Here is a 12,914-nt window from a genome sequence, read left to right on the forward strand (position 1 = left end):
AAAAAATGAGATGCCTTTGACAGTGTACAATGTGCACACACCGAAGAAGCCAGCTCCAATCCTCATACCTTCTACCAAGGCTTCATGAGGGATGCCGACAAGATGAGCGCACTTTGCATTCAAAGCAGTGCGCATGATTGTGCCGGTGCCGCTGGCATCGGATCGACCTCCCAAAGCTCCTTGTGCATCTCGTGCCATCTTCAATCTCTTGGGTAGAGCTGCTTGGTCCTGCGCTTTCACACGCTTCATCTTTACCTTCTGTTCTTCCCACAATTTATCCCAGAGCTCTAATTTTGACATATCGCAAGCAGGTGGGATATCTTCCTTTAAGTCTCTGCAACATACTTTCATATTGCCCAACACTGTCCTAACTTTATGGTGGGGGTCAAATTCTCGTATCCCAGCTGGACTCAACAACTCGTATTGGCCTTCAAGTCGCAACCTGCGCTCTGTGTTCTCCCATATAGCGCTAGTGATTTCTTTGATGTAGACATCGCTTTCACTAATCTACTGTATGCGATTAGCTGTACATGATGAGATTGCCGAAACACATACCCGGATCATGTGGTCAGGTACTCTGCTGATGCCGAGCACTGCGACACAGAGCACGCTCCAACACGACCCCCTCTCTCCTCTCTCCTCTCGACGTACCTGCAAAGGTGGCACAAGCTCTCTCTCTCTCTCTCTCTCTCTCTCTCTCTCTCTCTCTCTCTCTCTCTCTCTCTCTCTCTCTCTCTCTCTCTCTCTCTCTCTCTCTCTCTCTCTCTCAGAAGGCGAAAGCGATAATAGACCCAACGGGCCCGATCGGGCCCCCGTATATATAACGCAAACATCCCGCCGAGCTTATTCGCTTTCCCGACGGGCCCACCAGGCTTTTCTGTTAACCCGGCGGGAGTTTGTGGGTTTGCAAGTCACCCTAAACCGGTTTCTGTGTGATCATGTTTGATGTGATCATGTAAATGTGTCAATAAGACCTTGTGATCACACAAAATTTGACGTAATTATGTAAATATTAAATCCCCCACTTGGCTAAGATAGGATCCATTGAAACATGAAGAGAAGCAATCTCTACCATTTGTCCAAGCTAGGTGCCATTGAAACATGAAAACCCCATAATATGTTGTATACGGGGGGTGTTTTTCAAGGTCCACCACTTGTCTAAGCTATGGTCCATTGGAACATGGAGAGAAGCAAAGCTCCACCACTTTTCCAATCTAGGATCCATTGAAACATGGAGAGAAGCAAGCTCCATTGTTTGTCTAAGCTAGGCTCCCTTCGAACATGGAGAAAACAAAGCTCCACCAGTTGCCTATTATTGCATAGAGATTTTGGTTTGAAGGTCCACCACTTGTCCAACCTTGCCTTCATGTATGGAGATAATCAAGGGTGCAATGCTTCTCTAAGCTAGGCACATAAAAGAGTTGCAAGGTCCACTACATATACAATCTATGATGGGTTGTAGCATGGGAGTTTTCATTTTAAGGTTGACCACTTCTCCAGCTTCGCTTGTCCAACCTCAGATCCATTGAAGTATGGAGAAGAAAGGTCTACCAACTCTCCAAAATAGGCAAGAAAATCTCTATAAAATCCATGAATTGTTAATATATGCTATGCTATGGAGTTTTGTTTGAAGGTCCACTCCTTATCCAAGCTAGAATCCATTGAAGCATGGAAATAAGTAAGATATATCTCTAGTCCAAGATAGGATCCATTGAAACATAGAGAGAAGCAAGGTCCACCACTTGTCCAAGCTATGCATGGGTAATTGATATAAGGACCACTATGTTTTCACCTATACTATGATCTATCATGGATGGTTTCATATCCCACCAATTTTCCAACCTATTTAATATGTTGTATTATGGGGGTTTGGTTTCAAGGTACTTCACTTGTCTAAGGTGGGTTCCAATGAAGCATGGAGAGAAACAATGTCTACCACTTGCTCCTTTGAAACATAAAAGCAAGGTCCACCACTTGTCCAAGCTAATGTTTCTCTCCATTGAAGCATGGAGAGAAACAAGGTCTACCACCTATCCAAAATATGCTCCATTGAAACATAAAAGCAAGTTCCACCACTTGTCCAAGCTAATGTAACAAATGGGTGTTGGTTACAAGGTGTACCACACTTGTCTAAACTAGTCTCCATGCAAGGTCCACCACATGTCCAAGCTATATGAGCTAGGTTTGAAGATCTACCACACCTCTTGAAATTAGGATCCATGTAAGGTCCACCTTTTGTCAAGCTATGCCTTTAGTGAGTACTAAAACTAAGTAAATTGCAGTACTTAAATACCTTTCCAAGCTCATTAAGATTTTTGTCTCTAAGGACACCACCACATGTCTAATCTATGCTCTAATTGATTACTTATGCTAGTTCTCAAATTCCAAACATAAGCTCCCTTCTAGCAAGGTTAGTTTAAATTTAGGCTCCAGCACCTGTTTAAGCTAGGTTCAATTTATGAAGCATCAACATTTAACCATGCTAGGATCTAATGTAGCATATCAAGGGGGTATTGATAAAAGGTCCAAAACTTATTGAGTTCAAGCTCTTAAGTAATTAAGTCTTCATGAGTATTAAATGTTATAGTTTTTGTCTAAAGATCCACCATTCAAAAACTCAAGTAATTTACTATTTACATTCAAACCTTGAATGCTTGAGATAAAAAATACAAACTCAATCAATACTATATAAATCAAAATCTAACATTAAGAGTATCAAATCAGCAACAAGAAACACTAACATGCACAAGAAGCTCAAAATATACGTGTCTCCATTTCAAAAAAGTCCTCCATTGACAGAGGATGTTGTTCTTCTTCTTTTTCTTCTTCTTTTCTTCGTGGAGAGCACTCCTTTGTAATAGGCACAGTGTCATCTAATTGCAAAGTGGATTGTTGAAGTCCAACCCATTTTTCTATATCTTCATGAGACTTAACAAAGTCTAGCAGCCTGGTCTCCACGTTTTTTGCCTCCTCCACACTGTCAACTAAGCATATAACTTCTTTTTTCTGTTGTATCCTTCTTGTGCAACCAAGGAGCCATCACCAAAAACATCAACAAGCTTGTGGTCTTTAAAACAATATGTACAAATGTAGTGCTTGATCAAAGCTCTTTTTTTTGCCTCCAAATATTGCAAATCTGACATATCTTTATCTGCTACTTGAAGAAGAGAACAATCAATTGGCATGGGATGTTCGTCTGATCTTCTTCTCAGGTCTTCAAATGCATTGCCTTGTCCCAAGAAGGCAATAACTGTTAGGAATTGAATTGCTCCTTTTCAAGGAGCTGATGGAAAGTGATGCAATGCACCACAACATGGTAGCTCAGATTATCTCCCATGGCGTGAAAGGCACATTGCAATTTTGTGAAGTTAGTGAAATCCACAAATGCAAGAAAGAAAAATCCAGGATCTGTTGACCCTCCAACAATAGCCAAGATCCCATCCAAAGCATTGTTAAATGTCTCCTCACTCCACTTCAAATTGCCTCCAATGTGTTTTGTCATATCTAAAACACATAAGCCAATAGGCACTTTATTATTGAAGTGGCGCATCAAGTAGAGATTGCCTTCCATTTGCAGGCTCACCACATAGATTGACCATGGAAAATCTCTAGGCTCAATTTTCTCCTTTTGAAGGTGAATTTCCCATTGCATGTATTTTATTGCTCCATCTGGAAAAGCCGTTTTCTTTGTTCCACGCTTCAAACTAGATCTGAGCCATTCCTTGCATAGCATTAAAAGTGTTTTATAAACAACATCATTGATATTATACATTTTGACCACCTCCTCCCAATCTTTACATGGTGAAGACTCATTCGAATTGTTCAAGCCTTCAAGAAGTGCATCTTGAATCAATTTGTCTTGCTTCAACTGCTTGATTTGATCATACATGTCAGTTGCATCACCATCCTTTGCACTCTTTGACAGTAAAATCTTATCATCTGTAATCTCTTCTTGAATAGTCTTTACCTCTGATTCCTCAAGGCCACAAAGGTATCTAAATACAGTTGTCTCCTCTTCTAGGCTTTCAATGATTTCTAACCAGCAGTCATAAATTGGATCAGAGTATGTGACCATGTGTGCCTGTTTAGCAATCCAACTTGCTTCTGCACTCATTCTTGCCAATCGAAGAAAAGCCTAAAAAGAAATAGAGAAATAATTAAACTATTGAGAAAGATTTGTTAATTAAAGACTATCAGAAAGACAAAGAAAATAACTTACATCCCATCCGGCACGAGATGCATGTCCCTCTGCAATTCGACTTGCTGCCTTTGGTGGTCGTCCTTAGAAGATCCATTGACTCCGTAAATGTCTCAATATTTGGTTGTAAGGTTGCTTGACATACAATGCTTGAGCCTCCTCATTTGCAATGGTAGATATAGCAGTTGCAACAAATTGAGGAGCATTCACAACAATGCGAGCCTTTCTAAATTTATACACGTCAATCAGTCTTTCAAATATCTCTTTGTTGTTTTGTTCATTGTGAAGCAAAACTTTTGAAGCATAGATTGAATGGTGCCCATCAAGAATCCAATAATGATAATCTTTAATTTTTTTCTCTTCTACCTCTTCTATTGCCAAAGGAGTCCCCTTCTTTGACTTTGCATTTCGAACAAGCATCAAATATGCACATGCTGCAGGCTTGGTCATACTCCGTGAAAATCCAAATAACACACTTTCAGCATGTTTTTTATCCATAATACATGCATTATAGTGATCAGGAGCAAGCCAACAATTTTGAATAGGGATATCAAATTCCCTATATTGAAAAGGAAAATAGTTTATGTACTTATTCATTCCACCTGTATCTTTTTCTTGTACTTTCATGGCCTCAGCTTCTAAAACATCTCGATCCACAATTCTCATCTTTGACATTGAACCCTCTGTTGATGAGGATGCCAAAGATTCCTTGTCTACATCAAAAATGGAACTAGTTCGCTTAGCTGCTACTTTCTGCACTTTTGCTTTCTTGTTTGTTGTGGTCTTTGTGAGCTTACATTTCTTTATTTTTTTTGTAGTGTGCAATGATGGAGCTTTGAACTTGAACTGCTATGATATTTGGATTTGATTCTGCAAACTTCCATCCTCGAGAAAACATTGTCTCTTCTTTGTTTCTAGACATGCGCTCCAATGCATATGCTCCTGGAGATAGTTGAAATTCTAGATTCATTGGAACTAGAATGTCAATGCATTCCACCTCCGGATGACTATCAACTACAGAGACAGATGTTTCCACAACTTGTCCGACATCTTCAAACAAGCTGTCATTCTCCTTTTTGACAATAAATATATGCACCTTATGAAATTGTGCACCCTCTATACCATGTATTTCCAAATACCATTTCCTAAAATCATTGCAAGTATAGTCAACTGAGACAGCAACCCATGTAACTTGTGTTTTTGGAGCCATCTTTCCTGAAACAAAAAAAAACCAAATGTTATTTTAACATATACTTTTTCGTAATGGATTAATTTTGTGTGAATACAAGGTCCACCACTTGTTCAAGCTAGATCTAAGCAAGTATACATAGTGATATTTAAAGCTAGTAAACTAAGGGAAGAGAGAATCAAGGTCCACCACTTTTTCAAGCTCAACTCTAAACAACATGTAGAGATTCGAGGTCTACTAATTGTCTAATATAGGCATGGAGAAATGATAGAAGGTTGAACACTTGTCCAACCTATCATCTCTAGTAAAATGGGAAGTATGGCGTTAAAATTCACCATGTAACCAACCTATACGTTATTGTATTATGAAGATTTGCAAAGCAAAGCTCCACCATTTATCCAAGCTAGTTCCAAAATAAACATGGAGAGAAGCAAGCTCCACCATTTATCCAAGCTCAGCTCCATTGAAACATGGAAAACCTATTATCACTAGTAGCATGAGTGGTTTGGTCTCAAGATTCACCATTTGTCCACTCTATGTCATTAATATAAGAAGAATTGGGTGTTAAGTTCCACCACTTGTCTAACCTATAAGGTTATATCATAATTGGTATTCTTTCTTACCACTTGGAATGCCCATGATATGTTTTACATAGGAATTTTGTTCCAAGGACCACCACTTGTCCAAGTTAGGCTCCATTAAAACATGGAGAGACGAATGCTCCACCATTTCTCCAAGATAGGCTCCATTAAAACATGGAGAGAAGCAAGCTCCACCATGTCTCTAAGATGCTAGGCTCCATTGAAATACCTTAAACCCATGATACTTTGTACATGGCGGTTTAAATTCAAGGTCCACCAAGATAATGTAACAAATGGGTGTTGGTTACAAGGTGTACCACACTTGTCTAAACTAGTCTCCATGCAAGGTCCACCACATGTCCAAGCTATATGAGCTAGGTTTGAAGATCTACCACACCTCTTGAAATTAGGATCCATGTAAGGTCCACCTTTTGTCAAGCTATGCCTTTAGTGAGTACTAAAACTAAGTAAATTGCAGTACTTAAATACCTTTCCAAGCTCATTAAGATTTTTGTCTCTAAGGACACCACCACATGTCTAATCTATGCTCTAATTGATTACTTATGCTAGTTCTCAAATTCCAAACATAAGCTCCCTTCTAGCAAGGTTAGTTTAAATTTAGGCTCCAGCACCTGTTTAAGCTAGGTTCAATTTATGAAGCATCAACATTTAACCATGCTAGGATCTAATGTAGCATATCAAGGGGGTATTGATAAAAGGTCCAAAACTTATTGAGTTCAAGCTCTTAAGTAATTAAGTCTTCATGAGTATTAAATGTTATAGTTTTTGTCTAAAGATCCACCATTCAAAAACTCAAGTAATTTACTATTTACATTCAAACCTTGAATGCTTGAGATAAAAAATACAAACTCAATCAATACTATATAAATCAAAATCTAACATTAAGAGTATCAAATCAGCAACAAGAAACACTAACATGCACAAGAAGCTCAAAATATACGTGTCTCCATTTCAAAAAAGTCCTCCATTGACAGAGGATGTTGTTTCTTCTTTTTTTCTTCTTTTCTTCGTGGAGAGCACTCCTTTGTAATAGGCACAGTGTCATCTAATTGCAAAGTGGATTGTTGAAGTCCAACCCATTTTTCTATATCTTCATGAGACTTAACAAAGTCTAGCAGCCTGGTCTCCACGTTTTTTGCCTCCTCCACACTGTCAACTAAGCATATAACTTCTTTTTTCTGTTGTATCCTTCTTGTGCAACCAAGGAGCCATCACCAAAAACATCAACAAGCTTGTGGTCTTTAAAACAATATGTACAAATGTAGTGCTTGACCAAAGCTCTTTTTTTGCCTCCAAATATTGCAAATCTGACATATCTTTATCTGCTACTTGAAGAAGAGAACAATCAATTGGCATGGGATGTTCGTCTGATCTTCTTCTCAGGTCTTCAAATGCATTGCCTTGTCCCAAGAAGGCAATAACTGTTAGGAATTGAATTGCTCCTTTTCAAGGAGCTGATGGAAAGTGATGCAATGCACCACAACATGGTAGCTCAGATTATCTCCCATGGCGTGAAAGGCACATTGCAATTTTGTGAAGTTAGTGAAATCCACAAATGCAAGAAAGAAAAATCCAGGATCTGTTGACCCTCCAACAATAGCCAAGATCCCATCCAAAGCATTGTTAAATGTCTCCTCACTCCACTTCAAATTGCCTCCAATGTGTTTTGTCATATCTAAAACACATAAGCCAATAGGCACTTTATTATTGAAGTGGCGCATCAAGTAGAGATTGCCTTCCATTTGCAGGCTCACCACATAGATTGACCATGGAAAATCTCTAGGCTCAATTTTCTCCTTTTGAAGGTGAATTTCCCATTGCATGTATTTTATTGCTCCATCTGGAAAAGCCGTTTTCTTTGTTCCACGCTTCAAACTAGATCTGAGCCATTCCTTGCATAGCATTAAAAGTGTTTTATAAACAACATCATTGATATTATACATTTTGACCACCTCCTCCCAGTCTTTACATGGTGAAGACTCATTCGAATTGTTCAAGCCTTCAAGAAGTGCATCTTGAATCAATTTGTCTTGCTTCAACTGCTTGATTTGATCATACATGTCAGTTGCATCACCATCCTTTGCACTCTTTGACAGTAAAATCTTATCATCTGTAATCTCTTCTTGAATAGTCTTTACCTCTGATTCCTCAAGGCCACAAAGGTATCTAAATACAGTTGTCTCCTCTTCTAGGCTTTCAATGATTTCTAACCAGCAGTCATAAATTGGATCAGAGTATGTGACCATGTGTGCCTGTTTAGCAATCCAACTTGCTTCTGCACTCATTCTTGCCAATCGAAGAAAAGCCTAAAAAGAAATAGAGAAATAATTAAACTATTGAGAAAGATTTGTTAATTAAAGACTATCAGAAAGACAAAGAAAATAACTTACATCCCATCCGGCACGAGATGCATGTCCCTCTGCAATTCGACTTGCTGCCTTTGGTGGTCGTCCTTAGAAGATCCATTGACTCCGTAAATGTCTCAATATTTGGTTGTAAGGTTGCTTGACATACAATGCTTGAGCCTCCTCATTTGCAATGGTAGATATAGCAGTTGCAACAAATTGAGGAGCATTCACAACAATGCGAGCCTTTCTAAATTTATACACGTCAATCAGTCTTTCAAATATCTCTTTGTTGTTTTGTTCATTGTGAAGCAAAACTTTTGAAGCATAGATTGAATGGTGCCCATCAAGAATCCAATAATGATAATCTTTAATTTTTTTCTCTTCTACCTCTTCTATTGCCAAAGGAGTCCCCTTCTTTGACTTTGCATTTCGAACAAGCATCAAATATGCACATGCTGCAGGCTTGGTCATACTCCGTGAAAATCCAAATAACACACTTTCAGCATGTTTTTTATCCATAATACATGCATTATAGTGATCAGGAGCAAGCCAACAATTTTGAATAGGGATATCAAATTCCCTATATTGAAAAGGAAAATAGTTTATGTACTTATTCATTCCACCTGTATCTTTTTCTTGTACTTTCATGGCCTCAGCTTCTAAAACATCTCGATCCACAATTCTCATCTTTGACATTGAACCCTCTGTTGATGAGGATGCCAAAGATTCCTTGTCTACATCAAAAATGGAACTAGTTCGCTTAGCTGCTACTTTCTGCACTTTTGCTTTCTTGTTTGTGGATGGTGGTCTTGAAGCTTTCACCTTTTTTCGTTGTAGTGTGGCAATGATGGAGCTTTGAAGTTGATCTGCTATGATATTTGGATTTGATTCTGCAAACTTCCATCCTCGAGAAAACATTGTCTCTTCTTTGTTTCTAGACATGCGCTCCAATGCATATGCTCCTGGAGATAGTTGAAATTCTAGATTCATTGGAACTAGAATGTCAATGCATTCCACCTCCGGATGACTATCAACTACAGAGACAGATGTTTCCACAACTTGTCCGACATCTTCAAACAAGCTGTCATTCTCCTTTTTGACAATAAATATATGCACCTTATGAAATTGTGCACCCTCTATACCATGTATTTCCAAATACCATTTCCTAAAATCATTGCAAGTATAGTCAACTGAGACAGCAACCCATGTAACTTGTGTTTTTGGAGCCATCTTTCCTGAAACAAAAAAAAACCAAATGTTATTTTAACATATACTTTTTCGTAATGGATTAATTTTGTGTGAATACAAGGTCCACCACTTGTTCAAGCTAGATCTAAGCAAGTATACATAGTGATATTTAAAGCTAGTAAACTAAGGGAAGAGAGAATCAAGGTCCACCACTTTTTCAAGCTCAACTCTAAACAACATGTAGAGATTCGAGGTCTACTAATTGTCTAATATAGGCATGGAGAAATGATAGAAGGTTGAACACTTGTCCAACCTATCATCTCTAGTAAAATGGGAAGTATGGCGTTAAAATTCACCATGTAAACCAACCTATACGTTATTGTATTATGAAGATTTGCAAAGCAAAGCTCCACCATTTATCCAAGCTAGTTCCAAAATAAACATGGAGAGAAGCAAGCTCCACCATTTATCCAAGCTCAGCTCCATTGAAACATGGAAAACCTATTATCACTAGTAGCATGAGTGGTTTGGTCTCAAGATTCACCATTTGTCCACTCTATGTCATTAATATAAGAAGAATTGGGTGTTAAGTTCCACCACTTGTCTAACCTATAAGGTTATATCATAATTGGTATTCTTTCTTACCACTTGGAATGCCCATGATATGTTTTACATAGGAATTTTGTTCCAAGGACCACCACTTGTCCAAGTTAGGCTCCATTAAAACATGGAGAGACGAATGCTCCACCATTTCTCCAAGATAGGCTCCATTAAAACATGGAGAGAAGCAAGCTCCACCATGTCTCTAAGATGCTAGGCTCCATTGAAATACCTTAAACCCATGATACTTTGTACATGGCGGTTTAAATTCAAGATCCACCAAGCTAATGTAACAAATGGGTGTTGGTTACAAGGTGTACCACACTTGTCTAAACTAGTCTCCATGCAAGGTCCACCACATGTCCAAGCTATATGAGCTAGGTTTGAAGATCTACCACACCTCTTGAAATTAGGATCCATGTAAGGTCCACCTTTTGTCAAGCTATGCCTTTAGTGAGTACTAAAACTAAGTAAATTGCAGTACTTAAATACCTTTCCAAGCTCATTAAGATTTTTGTCTCTAAGGACACCACCACATGTCTAATCTATGCTCTAATTGATTACTTATGCTAGTTCTCAAATTCCAAACATAAGCTCCCTTCTAGCAAGGTTAGTTTAAATTTAGGCTCCAGCACCTGTTTAAGCTAGGTTCAATTTATGAAGCATCAACATTTAACCATGCTAGGATCTAATGTAGCATTTCAAGGGGGTATTGATAAAAGGTCCAAAACTTATTGAGTTCAAGCTCTTAAGTAATTAAGTCTTCATGAGTATTAAATGTTATAGTTTTTGTCTTAAAGATCCACCATTCAAAAACTCAAGTAATTTACTATTTACATTCAAACCTTGAATGCTTGAGATAAAAAATACAAACTCAATCAATACTATATAAATCAAAATCTAACATTAAGAGTATCAAATCAGCAACAAGAAACACTAACATGCACAAGAAGCTCAAAATATACGTGTCTCCATTTCAAAAAAGTCCTCCATTGACAGAGGATGTTGTTCTTCTTCTTTTTCTTCTTCTCTTTTCTTCGTGGAGAGCACTCCTTTGTAATAGGCACAGTGTCATCTAATTGCAAAGTGGATTGTTGAAGTCCAACCCATTTTTCTATATCTTCATGAGACTTAACAAAGTCTAGCAGCCTGGTCTCCACGTTTTTTGCCTCCTCCACACTGTCAACTAAGCATATAACTTCTTTTTTCTGTTGTATCCTTCTTGTGCAACCAAGGAGCCATCACCAAAAACATCAACAAGCTTGTGGTCTTTAAAACAATATGTACAAATGTAGTGCTTGACCAAAGCTCTTTTTTTTGCCTCCAAATATTGCAAAATCTGACATATCTTTATCTGCTACTTGAAGAAGAGAACAATCAATTGGCATGGGATGTTCGTCTGATCTTCTTCTCAGGTCTTCAAATGCATTGCCTTGTCCCAAGAAGGCAATAACTGTTAGGAATTGAATTGCTCCTTTTCAAGGAGCTGATGGAAAGTGATGCAATGCACCACAACATGGTATCAGATTATCTCCCATGGCGTGAAAGGCACATTGCAATTTTGTGAAGTTAGTGAAATCCACAAATGCAAGAAAGAAAAATCCAGGATCTGTTGACCCTCCAACAATAGCCAAGATCCCATCCAAAGCATTGTTAAATGTCTCCTCACTCCACTTCAAATTGCCTCCAATGTGTTTTGTCATATCTAAAAACATAAGCCAATAGGCACTTTATTATTGAAGTGGCGCATCAAGTAGAGATTGCCTTCCATTTGCAGGCTCACCACATAGATTGACCATGGAAAATCTCTAGGCTCAATTTTCTCCTTTTGAAGGTGAATTTTCCATTGCATGTATTTTATTGCTCCATCTGGAAAGCCGTTTTCTTTGTTCCACGCTTCAAACTAGATCTGAGCCATTCCTTGCATAGCATTAAAAGTGTTTTATAAACAACATCATTGATATTATACATTTTGACCACCTCCTCCCAGTCTTTACATGGTGAAGACTCATTCGAATTGTTCAAGCCTTCAAGAAGTGCATCTTGAATCAATTTGTCTTGCTTCAACTGCTTGATTTGATCATACATGTCAGTTGCATCACCATCCTTTGCACTCTTTGACAGTAAAATCTTATCATCTGTAATCTCTTCTTGAATAGTCTTTACCTCTGATTCCTCAAGGCCACAAAGGTATCTAAATACAGTTGTCTCCTCTTCTTAGGCTTTCAATGATTTCTAACCAGCAGTCATAAATTGGATCAGAGTATGTGACCATGTGTGCCTGTTTAGCAATCCAACTTGCTTCTGCACTCATTCTTGCCAATCGAAGAAAAGCCTAAAAAAGAATAGAGAAATAATTAAACTATTGAGAAAGATTTGTTAATTAAAGACTATCAGAAAGACAAAGAAAATAACTTACATCCATCCGGCACGAGATGCATGTCCCTCTGCAATTTCGACTTGCTGCCTTTGGTGGTCGTCCTTAGAAGATCCTTTGACTCCGTAAATGTCTCAATATTTGGTTGTAAGGTTGCTTGACATACAATGCTTGAGCCTCCTCATTTGCAATGGTAGATATAGCAGTTGCAACAAATTGAGGAGCATTCACAACAATGCGAGCCTTTCTAAATTTATACACGTCAATCAGTCTTTCAAATATCTCTTTGTTGTTTTGTTCATTGTGAAGCAAAACTTTTGAAGCATAGATTGAATGGTGCCCATCAAGAATCCAATAATGATAATCTTTAATTTTTTTTCTTCTACCTCTTCTATTGCCAAAGGAGTCCCTT

The sequence above is a fragment of the Adiantum capillus-veneris genome, chromosome 4 (assembly GCF_014529385.1).
Source record: "Adiantum capillus-veneris isolate H3 chromosome 4, ASM1452938v2, whole genome shotgun sequence".
NCBI lineage: Eukaryota > Viridiplantae > Streptophyta > Polypodiopsida > Polypodiales > Pteridaceae > Adiantum > Adiantum capillus-veneris.